Raw genomic sequence first — 15,639 nt, 5'->3', positions numbered from 1 at the left:
TGACAAGGCCTTTTAGTAATATTCTTGATGAAATGAGGTCCTTGGTCCAAATCAGTTTTTTTTTTGGCATACCCCACCTGGTTATTACCGGCTCAATCAGCACACGGGCTGTTGTTTGGGCTGTGTTGTTATGGGTGAGGATTGGTTTACTCCATTTTATAAGTGGATTAACAGTTACCCAACAACACTGACTACCCTGGCTTTTGTTGCTAAAGGGCCAATGTAATTAAATAGTAAATGAGCCCAAGGCCCCTCTATTCTCTGCTGTTTTGGAGGCTTTTTGATTATATTAGAATTAACATTATTGGCTGTACAGGACAGACAGTTATTTACAAACTATTTTATATTACTGCTTATATTTGGCACCAGCCAAGTGCTTGCAATTTAGCTAAAGATTTTTTTTACTCTCAAATGCCCCCTCTCTGGGCTAGGGAAATTATTTCTGTTTTTAATGCCATGGGTACCACCCAAACTACTTTTGTTTGCCAGTTGTAGCACAAACGGCTGTCCCACCGGGGACTATGCTAAAACTGGAGCCTGAACTAAGGCCTGCATTAACTGGATCATGGCTTCCTGCTGCAAAGGGCCCCTGTTTCATTTCACCCCCGTCATTAACAATTTATGCAGCGGGGCTGCCTTTTTTGAAAATCCCTTAATAACATTTTGGGAAAAATTAACCATTCCCAAAAAGGATTTAAGAGCGGTGACATCGGTGGGAGCTGGTAATTTAAGAATCAGCTCTACTTTTTGTTTATTAGGGGAGCACCCTTCCTGTCCCAAAGTCACTTCAAGATAATTTACTTGTTGGGAACCCAACTGGGCTTTTTTCGTTTTTTTTTTTTTTTGATAAACCCAGTTTCCTGAATTTTTTGTAATATCCTATTTAATAATTTTTTTTTGTTTGAGTGGAACTTAGGATATTTACATAAGAAAATATACTGTTTTTTTAAGGCATTTTATTTTACATTTTAACAACATGGGCATGACAAATAAGAACGACATTGTTCCAGCCCATGGGGACCCTGGCAAAACACAACTGCTTCCCTGGAAAGGTAAAAGCAAATTTGTAATAGCTGTCCCGATGTAAAGGGATAGGAAAGGAAGCATCGGCCAAATTCAAAACTGGAAGCCACTAGTCCCCTCCGACGCTGGAAGCTATTACCCATAGGTGCCGACTCCGTGTGTGCTCCGGGGCTGGAGCACCCATGGGGAAAAAATGGTGGGTGCGCTGCACCCACCGGCAGCTCCCCGCCCCACCCCCCTACCCCAGCTCACCTCCGCCTCCGCTCCGCTCCACCTCCGCCCCTGAGCGCACCGCCACGTCATCGTTCTCCCCACTCATTCCCAGTGCTTGCACCGCGAAACAGCTGTTTCGCACGGCAAGCCTGGGAGGGAGGGGAGAGGAGCGGGAATGCGGCGTGCTTGGCGGAGCAGGTGGGGCCGGGGTGGGGATTTGGGGAGGGGTCCAATAGGGGCAGGGTGGAGCGGAGTTAGGGCGGGGACTTTGGGGTGGGGGTGGGGCCAGAGGCGGGGGGGCCGTGAGCACACACTGGTGCAGAAAAAAGCCACTATGGGGGCCATCGGGGTGTCACCTCAGTAAGGGGGCAAAAATCAACTACCAGCCTTCAGGTCTTGCTATCACTTTTATGGACTGGCCAGAGGGCAACATTATTGGGACGTGATTGTTCCACTAAAACCCCTTGGCTTAAAAGCCCATCAACTGGGGGTTTTTTTAGGCTGGCTTCTGCCTTTTTTGATAGCTGTGCTGCTTCTGGCGTGGGGGATCGGGATCTGTAACTAGGATCTTTGTCTCAATTTTACCACATTCTATTTTATTTTATTTTTGGCCTGCATCTCCTGGTGGGTTTTTTTGCAATTGCTAGAATTTTTGGAGTTCACATTGGCCACTTTAGCTCTTTAGATGCCTTAAGGATCATTATTCAGTAGCTTGCCAAATTTTTCCTGGCTTTTAGGATGTGCTGGGAGGCGTTTTTCATAGAACACTGATAGCAAAATTAATTAACATTTTAAATTTTGTAAAGACGTTAATTTTTAAAATCCCTTTTTTAGATTTTTAAAGCCAAATTGCCTTTTATGCATGTATGTATTTATTAATTAATTTGTTGAACTGATACAAAATGTTTTTCAAAAAGGAACAGTACTTTTTGCCTTATTGAACCCCTGTAAGGTCTTAATTCCAGCTGGAGGGCCAAACAGGTTTTTATTTTGGGTACTACTTAGGGAATAAGTGGCACCTGTATTTAACAAGAAATTTTGTCCAAACACCCTGTCAGGTTTCCCTCCCCACTCTGAACTCTGGGGTACAGATGTTGGGATTCGCATGAAAGACCCCCTGAGCTTATTTCTACCAGTTTAGGTTAAAAAATTCCCCAAGACACAAATTCTTCCTTGTCCTTGGACAATATTGCTGCCACCACCAAGTGAGTTAGACAAAGATTCAGGAAAAGGACCACTTGCAGTTCCTGTTTCCCCAAAATGTCCCCCCAAGCCCCTTCACCCCCTTTCCTGGGTAGGTTTGAGAATAATATCCTCACCAATTGGTACAGGTGAGCACAGACCAAATCCCTGGGTTTTTAGGACACTAAACCCAATCAGATTCTTAAAAAAACCAGAACTTTATTATAAAGAAAAAAAGTAAAAGAAGCACCTCTGTAAAATCAGGATGGAAGGTAATTTTACAGGGTAATCAGATTCAAAACACAGAGGATTCCCCTCTAGGCAAAACTTTAAAGTGACAAAAAACAGGGATAAACCTCCCTCTAAGCACAGGGAAAATTCACAAGCGAAAACAAAAGATACTCTAATGCATTTCCTTGCGGTTACTTACTATGCCTGTAATTTAGATGTATCATTCAGTAGGAGCTGGATTACTTGCTTGGTCTCTCTCTTTGTCTCCGGAGAGAACACACACAGAGCACAAAAACAAAGCCTCCTCCCCACCCCCCGATTTGATAGTATCTTCTTTCCCCATTGATCCTTCTGGTCAGGTGCCAACTAGGTTAATTGAACTGATTAACCCCTTACAGGTAAAAGGATTCTGTACCTCTGGCCAAGAGGGATTTTATATTACTGCATACATAAAGGTTGTTATCTTTCCATTTATATTTATGACGCCCCCCAAATCATAGACAGTGCTGGACAGCCTGCTCCACACTGGCTGTGATTTCTTCCTGGAGCTCTAGAAGAAAACAGAATTATTAAGACACATGCACCTCTAAATATACTACTGATTATATAAAAACTAACAATAATTTCCATTTTTCAAGGATGAATTTTAACCAGTTGATTCTGGGAAACTTTCACGGGAGAGTGCATCAGCCACTTTGTTAGAAGCTCCTGAAATGTGTTGTATTTCAAAATCAAAATCTTGGCGAGCTAAACTCCACCGAAGAATTTTTTTGTTATTTCCCTTGGCGGTATGAAGCCACTTGATTGGTTTGCAGGTTGGTTTGCAGGTGGAAACGCCGTCCCCAAACGTATGGGCAAAGCTTTTCCAGAGCATACACAATGGCATAACATTCCTTTTTGCTGATTGACCAGTGGCTTTCCCTCTCAGGCAGATTTTTGCTGAGAAACATGACAAGATGGAATTCTTGATCCAGTCCTTCCTGCATTAAAACTGCTCCCACACCACGCTTGGAAGCATCTGTGGTTACTCGGAAACGTCTGTCAAAATCTGGGGCACTTAGCACAGGGTCAGACATGAGTGTTGCTTTAAGCTGGTTAAAGGCCTTCTGACACTCTTCAGTCCTCTGAACTGCATTTGTCTGTTTCTTTTTGGTTAGGCTGTCAGTGGGGTGGCGATTTGGCTGTAGTGCTGTACAAATCGCCTGTAATATCCAGCCAAGCCTAAGAAGGATTGGACCTGTTTCTTTGACTTTGGGACAGGCCACTTTTGGATAGCATTCACTTTGGCCTGTGGGGCGTTGATAGTTCCTTGACCCACCTGGTGTCCAAGGTAAGTCACTCTATTTAGGCCTATTTGACACTTCTTAGCCTTAACAGTTAGTCCTGCCTCCCTTATGTGTTTATCTTATGTGTATGGCCTCTTTGGTGTCCCTATGTCTGATAAGTGGGGAGAGGGGGTGGGTCTCAGTCCCAGACCCTGGTGGGACAGGTGCCCACATTTCCAGACAAATTAATCATAAGGGGCACTAATTGGGTCTCTTTATCTCAGTAGATAAGCCAGAGATCAAATGGGTCATAGAAACCAATCCCCCTTCACTTCCCCCACCTTTCGAGGTCACCCTTCCTGTAAGGGCTGAAGCGGATTGAGGGACCTGGGGGTACCAGAGTTTTGTGTCCGGGACCTTTCCCCAGTGCTGAATTCACTGTGAGAGTTCTATCCCTGATGCCCCTTCCCTTCATCTCCCTGTCTGGGTGAAGCTGTGTGTACCATATCGCCTCCCGCTGGTGGCCCTGTCAAGGCTGAAGGTCTAGAAATCATGGAGATTCTATTCCAGTGATTCAATGCCCTGATCTAAATATTTGATGAATATGCATGAGCTCACCTACAGAAACAGCAGAAAATGTCTCCACTACAAGAATTTAAACCTGACAAAGCTCCAGTGTAGAACAAGTTTTAGGAATACAAGAATTGCCATGCTCCTGGCTGGCTCTGGTTTGGTGCCCTTCCAGTCCTGTGATTGCCTGATTCTATGACACCACCACTGTTAGTAACCATTGATTTCCATCAGAGATGTGGGGTGCATTATGTTCTCCACATGGTGGAAGCCCCCGGGATCCCAAATCATCTGACTTTTTCTGTTTAGCTTTCTCTTTCTCTTTTTATTCTTCGGCAAATCCCCAGTTCCTGGGACAGCAGCATCTATCATCACAGGCATTCTAGGTCTCATTATTCTGTTAAACAGCATGTCTGCAGGTGACACCACGTTTCATTGGTACCATTCCGTAGCTGAACTGTGCTAAGCATGGGACAGTGTGACTCCAAAGCCCTTTTCAGGAGCAGCTTTATTATTTTAACACCATTTTCCACCAACACAAGCCATCTGCTCTTTTTGCTGAAATCTGACTTTGAAGTCTTTCTGCCTCAGGTCTCTTACTGAGGTGTTTTGGATTCTCTACCATGCCACAGTGTCAGAATGTTACCCTTCTGCTAGTTGGAGTGGGCAGCAAGAAGGGCCGGATTCAATATCTAGAGGCTCCTTTTCAACAACAGAACACAGAACCAGCTCCAGCCCCCATGCAGTAACCTGGGAAAATAACACGCCACCCCCGGATGCCTCTAAGAGGCAATACTTCCCCTTCCACAAGGACAGAGTCTGAGTGTAGAGAGATTTTTTAATAAAAGTAAAGTAGCTTTAATTTGGGAAAACAGCACAAGTGGGATTCATAAACATAAAAGCATGAACAGAACACTCACCCTGGAATACGCTGGGCAGTGTCTTTTGCTTCAGGTTCTTCAATCCAACACCAACGTTCCTGTAATGTGCTCCCCTTCATATTCCACTCACAGTTGTTGTCCTTGGTCAGTGAAGACCCAGCATTCATAGGTGCATCTGCGTGCATCTTTTACTCGCCTCATTGTGGTGGGGGAGTAAAAGCCGCTTTCCTTGCTATGCTGGCACTGGCACTTGCTCCACACACCAGCCACCCTCACCGGCTGCCTGCTTGCCACTCCTCTGGCCACCTGCTCACACTCCAGTGGCCATCCTCACCAGCTGCCTGCTCGCCGCTCTGCCATCCACCGCCTCAAATTTACAAGTTCAGCTCTTCATCCTCAAACGAGTCACAAATTATTGCAGGCTGCAAGGAATTCTGCAATGGGAATGACACAATTGGTTATATCAGCCAACTTTATGTAGAATGGGCTACATTATAGAAAGCACAGGGAACTGCAGATCAGGATTGAGGGACATCAGAAAAGCTGTGTATGTGTCAGGCCTGAGGGCTGGAACAGCAGGCTGGCCTGTGGCACAGGAGTGAGGCTAGGGTTTCCATATGTCCGTATTTTCCCGGACTTGTCCAGCTTTTTGGTTCTTAAATCGCTGTCCGGGAGGAATTTTTAAATATCTAAAAACGTCCGGGATTTTGCCATTATTATTTTTCCCCAAAGAAGAGTTGATCATTCAAAAAAGAAAGTGAATGTTGATCACTCAGGAGAGTGCCTGCTTTTTCCCCCAGCTCCCAGTGCTTGCACTGTGAAACAGCTGATTCGCCTGGCTGGGAAGGAAGGGGAAGGAGGGGGAACGCAGCGCGCTCAGGGGAGGAGGCAGGGCCGGGGCAGAGATTTGGAGAAGGGGTCCAATTGGGCAGGGAGGGGGCGGAGTTGGGGAGGGGACTTTGGGGAAGGGGTTGGAATGGGGGCAGAGAAGGGGCGGGGAAAGGGAGGAGTTGGGGCGGGGCCAGGGGCGGAGGACAAGAGCAAATACCTCCTCCCCCGTGTGGAGTCTCCTCTTTTTTGAATGTTCAGATATGGTAACCCTAAGAGAGGCGCTTTGGCAGCACTCTGTGTGTGTTTCATACCCCAGGGCTATAATAACCGGTCAAGATTGAGAGGCATTGGCAGAGCTGCGTGGAGCCCCAAGACTGGAAGAGCAGTGGGTGCTATAGGGCAGGATTAATCCTTACTGCTTCAGGGTGCTACGAGGTGCCTGTATTGTCTCTCTGGTGTCAGACGTCTCAAAGCAAACCTCTCTTCTCTAAATCTGAGATCTATTTTGCCTTGTTGTTATTTAAAAATAACCCTGACATATGCCACTAGGAAACAGTGGAGAATACCAGCATATTTCACCTACATATTTCACCCAAGAGCTGACAGGTGACAAAGCCTTTCCCTGCAGAACTGGGTGAGCTAGAACCAGCCCCCTAGAAGTAACTGGCTCTCAAGCCCACTCCCCTGAGTCAGCCAGTCGCTCAAATTCATGCTGCCCATCCTATTTCCAGCCCACTAACTGCAGCTCCCTGTGCTGATCTGGGCTCCGAAACCTACCAATGACCTAGAGGTGTAAAGCTCCAAATCTGGTCTGTGCTCATCTTGTTTACCTATTTGGTTGGTAATTGCCAGGACCTCACGGTGGGGCATCAGGGGATAAGCTACAAACTTTTTTTTAAAAAGGCCAGAATTAGAATGGGGCTAACACCCAAGCAGGCCCGTTGGTGGTTCAGAGCCCTCAGGTGGAAACCAGACGTGGCATTTTCCCAACACGCACACCACAGTGGGATGCCTGGATATCAGGAGCAAGCGTTAAATCGCTGGAAGATCTGTCTTTTGTTACGAATTACACCTGGTAGGACACGCACACCAGTGCTGCGAATTATACCTGATAGGTCACGCACAGTTCGAATCTAGGCTGAGGCACAGAAACAAAGTCCACAACTGCAGAGTTCCCAAAAGACACTAAGTTTATTACGCTCGAGCGTGGTGCCCCCCTGCTAGCCAGGAGGGGACCCTGAATGCAGATTATACAAAGGTTATATACTTTTTAGCAAAGCATGTTGCCCTCGTGCATCGGAAACCTTAGCCAATAAACAAACCCTTGTCTTATCTACCACCTATCCCTGCTTGGTGCATTCCTCGTGCTATACCAGTATGTTAATTACACAGCATGGTCCTAAAGCCATGCATCAGTAACTTTTATTATCAGGATGGGAGGCCTCACATCAAGGCCAAGAGACAGGGAGTTAGAGACTGACAAAAACCAGATACTGGGAGTCAAGGCAGGCTGGAGACAAGGAGGAGGATTTTCACAGGGATTCAATATCTAAGGATTACTCCTCCTGGTGTATGATGTGCTGGCATTTAAACAATGGTGGGCCCCAAACCAAAATGGAGTCACATGTGCTAACTTTTCCTTAACAGTCCTCCCTTTTTTTTTTGTACGTCAGTAAGCTATATCAGGGCTGAGTAACCGCGCTGCAGGGTTAGCAACTGCCGACAGCACATACTGCAGCATTGTAGGCATACAAAAAATAACGCAAAAACAATAACAGTCAAAAAAAGTAAATACAAAATACGCCGTCCCCAAGTCCCCACATCCGGTAGTCATGAGGTGAGCCAGTCCCAGACCTCCTGGAATCCGGCTTTGGTAGTGTCGAGGCTGAGGTGGTGGAATAGGGCTGCCTGTTGCTTGAGGATGTGGATGTCAGTTTTCATCCTATGGTGCTGATTTACAAATACACAACAGCTTGAATTGACCAGAGCACAAACCGCGCCCTGATTTGCAAGGAGATAATCCAGGGCTAGGTGGTTTTGCAATGTTGTTTGGGATAGCTGGGTGACTTCAATTTGAAGGGCAGAGAGAGCATCTGCAGTAGCATTTGCCATTAGTTCCAAAGCAGCTGAAATGTTAACTATAGCTTTTTCTAGCTCGCTTACTCCCTACCATGGCAGAAACCAACGCACAAAGGAGCGAAAGCCTTTGGGCCGATAAGAAAGGGGGTTTAAAGGAATACTTCGTTGGTCCCTCCATACTAGATTGCAGATCTCTCCCCGGGTCAGGTTCTGGTGTACTGTCACGGCGGGTACTATAGCCCCTAAGGTACATGGACCACACCATCCTGCTGGGAGAACCTTATAGGCTGTGTGATTGCATAACCAATACCAGCCAGACCCCTTGGGGACTGGCCACGGGGTTCTGGAGTAGGTAGAGGGGCCTCCCGCACCAGAGCTGATTTGAGTGGTGTCCTTGCACCCTACAAAATTCCCTACAAAAACTGTATTTTCTATGCCCTTACATCGTGACACACATAAAGCATAATTACTCTGGGCCACCATATCAATAAACCATATTTGGATTGTAACATTCCAGTTAAATATAGTGTTTGCCCATAGCTTAGCTTGGAGTGTTCGATTAAGGGGGATAGGTACCCCTACCAACGGGACGCCCTGACCTAAATATGTGGGGGTACGAATACAAATCCAACACTGCGTTCGATTTACACCCTGTTTGATAGCACGGGTTAAATTCAAGAAGCTATTGCCCTCCCATCCTTGTACTGGACTTGGGAATAGGGAGAGAACCCCTCCCAGGCAAACCATACCAATGTCGACATCCTCCCCTGTACTATACAAAAAACACTACCCCCAATGTAAGTCCAATAAACAGGAACACAAAAAGTCCTGGTGGGCTGTGAAGGTCCCAGTAGCTGGAAAGCTTAGTCCATGGGTTGGTCGTGGTGTTCATTCGTGAAGTGGCTCATCCAATGGCTTGTCAGGGTCAGGTGGGGTTCCCAGTGCCAACTTAACGTAGCTATGATGGATCCAGGAACCTTTACCTGCAAAGGAGTGGTGGCAGATGGTGGGAGTAATGTTCGTTGCTGTAAGGCGTTTTTGGTATTTATACTTGCCTACAAGCACAGTTCCAGCCTCTGGAATAAACCCACCCCACCACTTTACTTCACATTTCCAAGAATACATTCCGCAACTTTCTCCCTGCCAATGTGCAATGCTCCGTCTTTGCCATCAGGGCCAATTTTCAGTGTCTTTTGCAGTTAGGAATCTTTGGATTTTGGTGGTTTTAGCAGAGCAGGCATTCCTTCTCTCTTGGAACAGGCATGGTTTTGCATTATACAGGGGAGAGGTTACTAGCACGTCACCCTGTAGTGCTTTGGTTTCTTTAGCAAATACTGAATGCAGGTTAGCTTTGTCAGTGGACAAGGGAGAGGTTACTAGCACTTCACCTTGTTTTTTTTTTTTTTTTTTTTGCTGTTTAAAAGGAGGGAAGGAAAAAAAAAACCCAGAAGGAGGGACAGACTGATCAGTAGTCGAAGTGAAGTCACCTCGAGGTGGAGGGGTCTTTTTGCAGTAAGAAGCATGGGTCTAGGCAGTCAGTCCTTGGCACTTCACAGCGGTGTTGGTAGTTAGCAGGACTTAATAAGGGCCTTTTCAGCATGGGGCCAGAGTAGTATTTTGTCGAGGGACCTTTATGTAGACCCAGTCACCTGGTTTTAACAAATGGCAGGTTTGCTCAGGATTCTTGAAGCAGGACTTCTTTTACCTGTAAATACAGAGACCTAACACATTTCATTAATGTCTGGCAGTGTGTTGCAGATCTCACAGCTGTTTGGGCACATTTAAGCCCCCCTCTTTCTTGGCTGTTAGCCAAATCCTAGCTGTGAGTAGTGTCCTTGGGCAGGCCAGTGTCTTATCTTTGGACCGAGCCTGCCAAGCCTGCCAGCTACAGTGTTGAATTAGCTTGTCCTTCGTTTTATTTTTTTTTTTTCCTTCTTGGCTTTTATTAACCTGCAAAGGAAACTTTTACTTTTTACTTATACATTTTTGTTTAAAAAGGAACACATGTACATTGCCCATTATACAGCACTTTAGTCTTATTGTATAATGTATGCCACATATACCCTTCTAGGAAAATGACTTTATTACAGAGCTTTGGAACAACAAGCCAGGACAAGCACACCCACTTTTGAGGAGTCCACTTGGTACAACTTCTGGTGTCCAATAGCTTTTTTCCCTCCCCAGCCCTTTGGCTAGAAATGTGAGGTAGCCAGAAGGATCTTATGTATAATATGGGGAGTGGGTTAAGCTTTGATGTCCTTGCTTCCAAAGACTGTTGGTGTGCAAATTTTAACAACAATTTTTTAAATTAAAAGATCTGGCCAATTAATTTTTTTTTTTTTACTTAAGCAAATGTATTAAACTTTAGTATATCACATTTTTTGATATTATCCAAACACTTTGTATTGCAAGTTGAATAAAACAAGTATCTGCATTTTGATTTAACTTTTCTATTTAGTTTTAAACTAAACTGTCCTATGAAAAATTAAACACAGCAATTCTGGCCACAAGACAAACACCACAAGACAGGACATAGAACACAGAACAGAATTTCTATTGTGCCAGTAAATTCATGAGATGTTGAATTGCTTTTTAGCTGGCATCAGTTTTCTCTGAGTTTCTGAAAGACAAAAATAAAACACAGATCTACTCCTTTTGGGCAGTCAGTCATTGCTTAAAATATTTTCTTTTTATACAAATACCCTTGTTAATTGCAGGCAAAACAGAGGAATTACCCATATTTTTTTGTATTTGTTTTATAGGCAGCCCAGGTTTCAGTGGCCTCTACCTTATTAGTTAGGTAATTTACATAAAAAATAAATGCTTTCCGGCTTGCTTTTGGATCCACAGGTTAAAGATTCTTACTTTAAAAAGGGCACAATAAACTTTACCAGACTTTTGATTGCCTTTTACTTTTAACTCCTGCTGTCAAACACACAGCGACCTGAAAAGGAAGACACCACCTATTGTAGCCTCTTGGAACCTAATACGATATTAATTAAGTAGCACTGTATAATTGCATTTCTTTGGAAAAGGGCCCATTTTTTTTTAAAATGGCAGCAAAGAAACCAAGCATTTTTTTTTTCTTTTCAGTATTTTACAAAGTTTAACTGCTTAATTCTTTCCAGCAACTAAAGAGTTAACTTTTTACTTTTTTTTAAATTACTTGCTTATTTTTCAAAACGACACCCAATTACTTAGATTTTACCATTTTAAGTATTATTCCGGGATTTACGTTTTTCATTCCTGTAATTATTTACTCTTCTTTTTTCACTATGACCTTTAAGTTTTCAACCTGTTTTCCAATCTCTCTATCTGTTGCCTGCCCGCTTGGGCCCGATCCTGTTTTTTTTCTTTGAACTGTCCCTTCCATGAGCACCAGCTTTGTTTCACTACCAAATTAACAAGGAGGGTGGGCTTCTTAACTAGCCCCCAGCCCTCCTGGTCTCTTTTTAAAAATATTTTTACTTACAAGGGCTACCCGAGTCCTCCCCACATGAGGCTTGTCACCTGGACAGAAAGCACGGCTAATTGGCAAGCAAGGAGGTGACAGGCATAAGTCAGAAAGCCGAGGGTAAGCCGGAGGAGGGGCAGAAGCAGGCATAGCACAGAATAGGGCTGGAGACCCCTGAGATGAATAAGAAAAGGAGGAGGAAAGAGGATGTCCTTTTGCATGCACATAAGCCCAGTTGTCCCATACATACCAATAATCCATCTGGGCTGGAGCTTTGTCCTCCAGCCTCCTTTTAAGCACTGTTAATGTATTCCCAGCAAAGGACCCATCCGGTGGCCATTCAACAGATGTTTCAGTTGTTAGTGCTGGCCACTCAACCTTACATAAAATAACAGCTTTTTTCTGCCTAACCCATGGGTGCCAGAAATATTCTCCCAATTCTTGAGAATTTCAGCCAAAGGGGTCCCCTTACTTACACTCTGCCCAGAACCTATAATGGGCTACCAAAAGAACACAAAATGTGCCACCTTATCGCCTAAGCGACGGCTCACAATCCCCCTCCTCGGAGTTCTCAAAGGTGAACTCACCCTGTGCCGGCTGGAGCTGTCCGAGAGGAGGAGTGTAGTCTCACTTGTTGGGGCGAGCCTAGAGTCCCTTCGTGGTCGCCAAAACTGTTACGAATTACACCTGGTAGGACACGCACACAAGTGCTACGAATTACACCTGGTAGGACACGCACACAAGTGCTACGAATTACACCTGGTAGGACACGCACACAAATGCTGCGAATTATACCTGATAGGTCACGCACAGTTCGAATCTAGGCTGAGGCACAGAAACAAAGTCCACAACTGCAGAGTTCCCAAAAGACACTAAGTTTATTACGCTCGAGCGTGGTGCCCCCCTGCTAGCCAGGAGGGGACCCTGAATGCAGATTATACAAAGGTTATATACTTTTTAGCAAAGCATGTTGCCCTCGTGCATCGGAAACCTTAGCCAATAAACAAACCCTTGTCTTATCTACCACCTATCCCTGCTTGGTGCATTCCTCGTGCTATACCAGTATGTTAATTACACAGCATGGTCCTAAAGCCATGCATCAGTAACTTTTATTATCAGGATGGGAGGCCTCACATCAAGGCCAAGAGACAGGGAGTTAGAGACTGACAAAAACCAGATACTGGGAGTCAAGGCAGGCTGGAGACAAGGAGGAGGATTTTCACAGGGATTCAGTATCTAAGGATTACTCCTCCTGGTGTATGATGTGCTGGCATTTAAACAATGGTGGGCCCCAAACCAAAATGGAGTCACATGTGCTAACTTTTCCTTAACACTTTCCTAATGCAAATGGAGCAGTTCTTAGAGGGTATTCCTGAGAAAATAGAAAGTACATTACACCGGAATCACACCAAAGGTCCCCCAGCCCAGATGCCTCCCAGATACCCTCAGAGTGAAGGGAAACTGTGAGTATGGGCGGGAAGAAGGTTATCGAGTGGAGGGACACTGGAGCACAGGTGTCAGCTATCCACCAATCCTTAGTGGACCCCAAATTCATCTACCCAGAGGCCCAAGTGATGATTCAACCCTTCATGTCCAACTCTTTAAACTTCCTACAGCCAAGTTGCCTGTCCAGTACAAGGGCTGGTAAGGAATGTGGACTTTTGCAGTCTATGATGATTATCCCATTCCCATGCTGCTGGGGGAAGACTTGGCCAACCGTGTGAAGCTAGCCAAGAGGGTGGGAATGGTCACCCGCAGCCAGGCTAAGCAAGCCTTCACACCTAGCTCTGTTCCTGAGCCTTCTACAAGGGCCCCATCGGTGTTACCAGAGACGCAAGCTGAGGTGGTAGAACTGGATCCCCTGCCAACGACTGCAACAGCCGTAGTGGATCCAGTCCCAGAGACCCAACCAGAACCAGTCCCAGAACCGGAATGGGTGGAGCAGCCAGCACTGAATCCAGCGCTTGCAACCCCATCCACAGCTCCAACACCAGAGGGCACCACCGAGCCTGCACTGGCAGCAGCAGCAGATGCCCCTGCACAAGAGGCTCAGCCAGAGCCTGAAATACCCCATAGTGCACCAGTGGAGAACGGTTCACAATCAACGGAAACAGCCCCATCACCTGCATCGCTTCCAAAGGGACCAAGCCCAGGTCCACAATCCAGTGAGGAACTGATGTCTCCAGCATCAAGGGAACAGTTCCAGGCTGAGCAGGAAGCAGATGAAGGCCTCCAGAGAGTTTGGACGGCGGCACGGAGCAACCCACTGCTTCTCAGCTCTTCTAATCGATTCCGGTTTGTGGTAGAAAGAGGACTTTTATACAAGGAAACTCTTTCTGGTGGGCACCAGGAACACAGGCATCCTCAGAGACAGTTGGTAGTTCCAGCTAAGTACCGGGTAAAGCTCTTGATCATCCTAGTGTCCATGCTGGGGTGAACAGGACCAAAGACCATTTGGGGAAGTCCTTCTACTGGGAGGGAATGGACAAGGACGTTTCTACTTATGTCCGATCTTGTGAGGTGTGCCAAAGAGTGGGAAAACCGCAAAACCAGGGCAAAGCCCCTCTACAGCCACTTCCCATAATTGAGGCTCCATTTCAGCGAGTAACTGTGGATATTCTGGGTCCGTTTCCGAAAAGGACACCCACAGGAAAGCAGTACATACTGACTTTCATGGATTTTGCCACCCAATGGCCGGAAGCAGTAGCTCTAAGCAACACCGGGGCTAAAAGTGTGTGCCAGGCATTAGCAGACATTTTTGCCAGGGTAGGTTGGCCCTCCGACATCCTTACAGATTCGGGAACTAATTTTCTGGCAGGGACCATGAAAAGCCTGTGGGTAGCTCATGGGGTGAACTACTTGGTTGCCACCCCTTGTCATCATCAAACAAATGGCCTGGTTGAGAAGTTTAATGGAACTTTGGGGGCCATGATATGTAAATTCATAAATGAGCACTCCAATGATTGGGACCTAGTGTTGCAGCAGTTGCTTTTTGCCTACAGAGCTGTACCACATCCCACTTTAGGGTTTTCACCGTTTGAACTTGTGTATGGCCGTGAGGTTAAGGGGCCATTACTGTGGGTGAAGCAGCAATGGGAGAGGTTTACACCTTCTCCAGGAACTAGCATTCTGGACTTTGTAAACAACCTACAAAACACCCTCCGAGACTCTTTAGCCCTAGCTAGAGAAAACCTGAAAGATGCTCAGGAAGAGCAAAAAGCCTGGTTTGATAAATATGCCAGAGAGCGTTCCTTCAAAGTAGGGGACCAGGTCATGGTCTTGAAGGCACTCCAGGCCCATAAGATGGAAGCGTCATGGGACGGGCCATTTACAGTCCAAGAGTGCCTGGGAGCGGTTAACTATCTATAGCATTTAAATGCCACCACGAAGTGAGTTAGACAAAGATTCAGGAAAAGGACCTCTTGGATTTCCTGTTTCCCCAAAATATCCCCCCAAGCCCCTTCACCCCCTTTCCTGGGGGAGCTTGAGAATAATCTACCAACCAAATAGGTAAACAAGATGAGCACAGACCAGATTTGGAGCTTTACACCTCTAGGTCATTGGTAGGTTTCGGAGCCCAGGTCAGCACAGGGAGCTGCAGTTAGTGGGCTGGAAATAGGATGGGCAGCATGAATTTGAGCGACTGGCTGACTCAGGGGAGTGGGCTTGAGAGCCAGTTACTTCTAGGGGGCTGGTTCTAGCTCACCCAGTTCTGCAGGGAAAGGCTTTGTCACCTGTCAGCTCTTGGGTGAAATATGTAGGTGAAATATGCTGGTATTCTCCACTGTTTCCTAGTGGCATATGTCAGGGTAGGGAAGGATTAGGTGTGAAGACTTGGTTTAGGTGTGGGTAGATGAATGTGACATGACCTCAATAGGTCTTGGGCAAATGGTAAGTTGTGGTTGGGAAT

At 46.0% G+C, this 15,639-nt stretch overlaps 1 long non-coding RNA gene across 1 annotated transcript; it reads right to left on the bottom strand.

The window, feature by feature from the left end:
- Positions 1 to 7,368: 7,368 nt before the first annotated feature.
- LOC311521718 lies at positions 7,369 to 12,518 on the bottom strand. Its single transcript, XR_014711956.1, has 2 exons — positions 12,317 to 12,518; positions 7,369 to 10,225 (listed from the first exon to the last, which is right to left on the bottom strand). It is a non-coding gene; the product is annotated as an uncharacterized lncRNA (long non-coding RNA).
- Between the last annotated feature and the right edge of the window lie 3,121 nt (positions 12,519 to 15,639).

This window comes from Lepidochelys olivacea, assembly GCF_965140295.1.
Source record: "Lepidochelys olivacea isolate rLepOli2 genome assembly, chromosome: 6".
NCBI lineage: Eukaryota > Metazoa > Chordata > Testudines > Cheloniidae > Lepidochelys > Lepidochelys olivacea.
The sequence above is the reverse complement of the archived record's forward strand: the minus strand, read 5'-3'. Positions and strand labels throughout refer to the sequence as shown.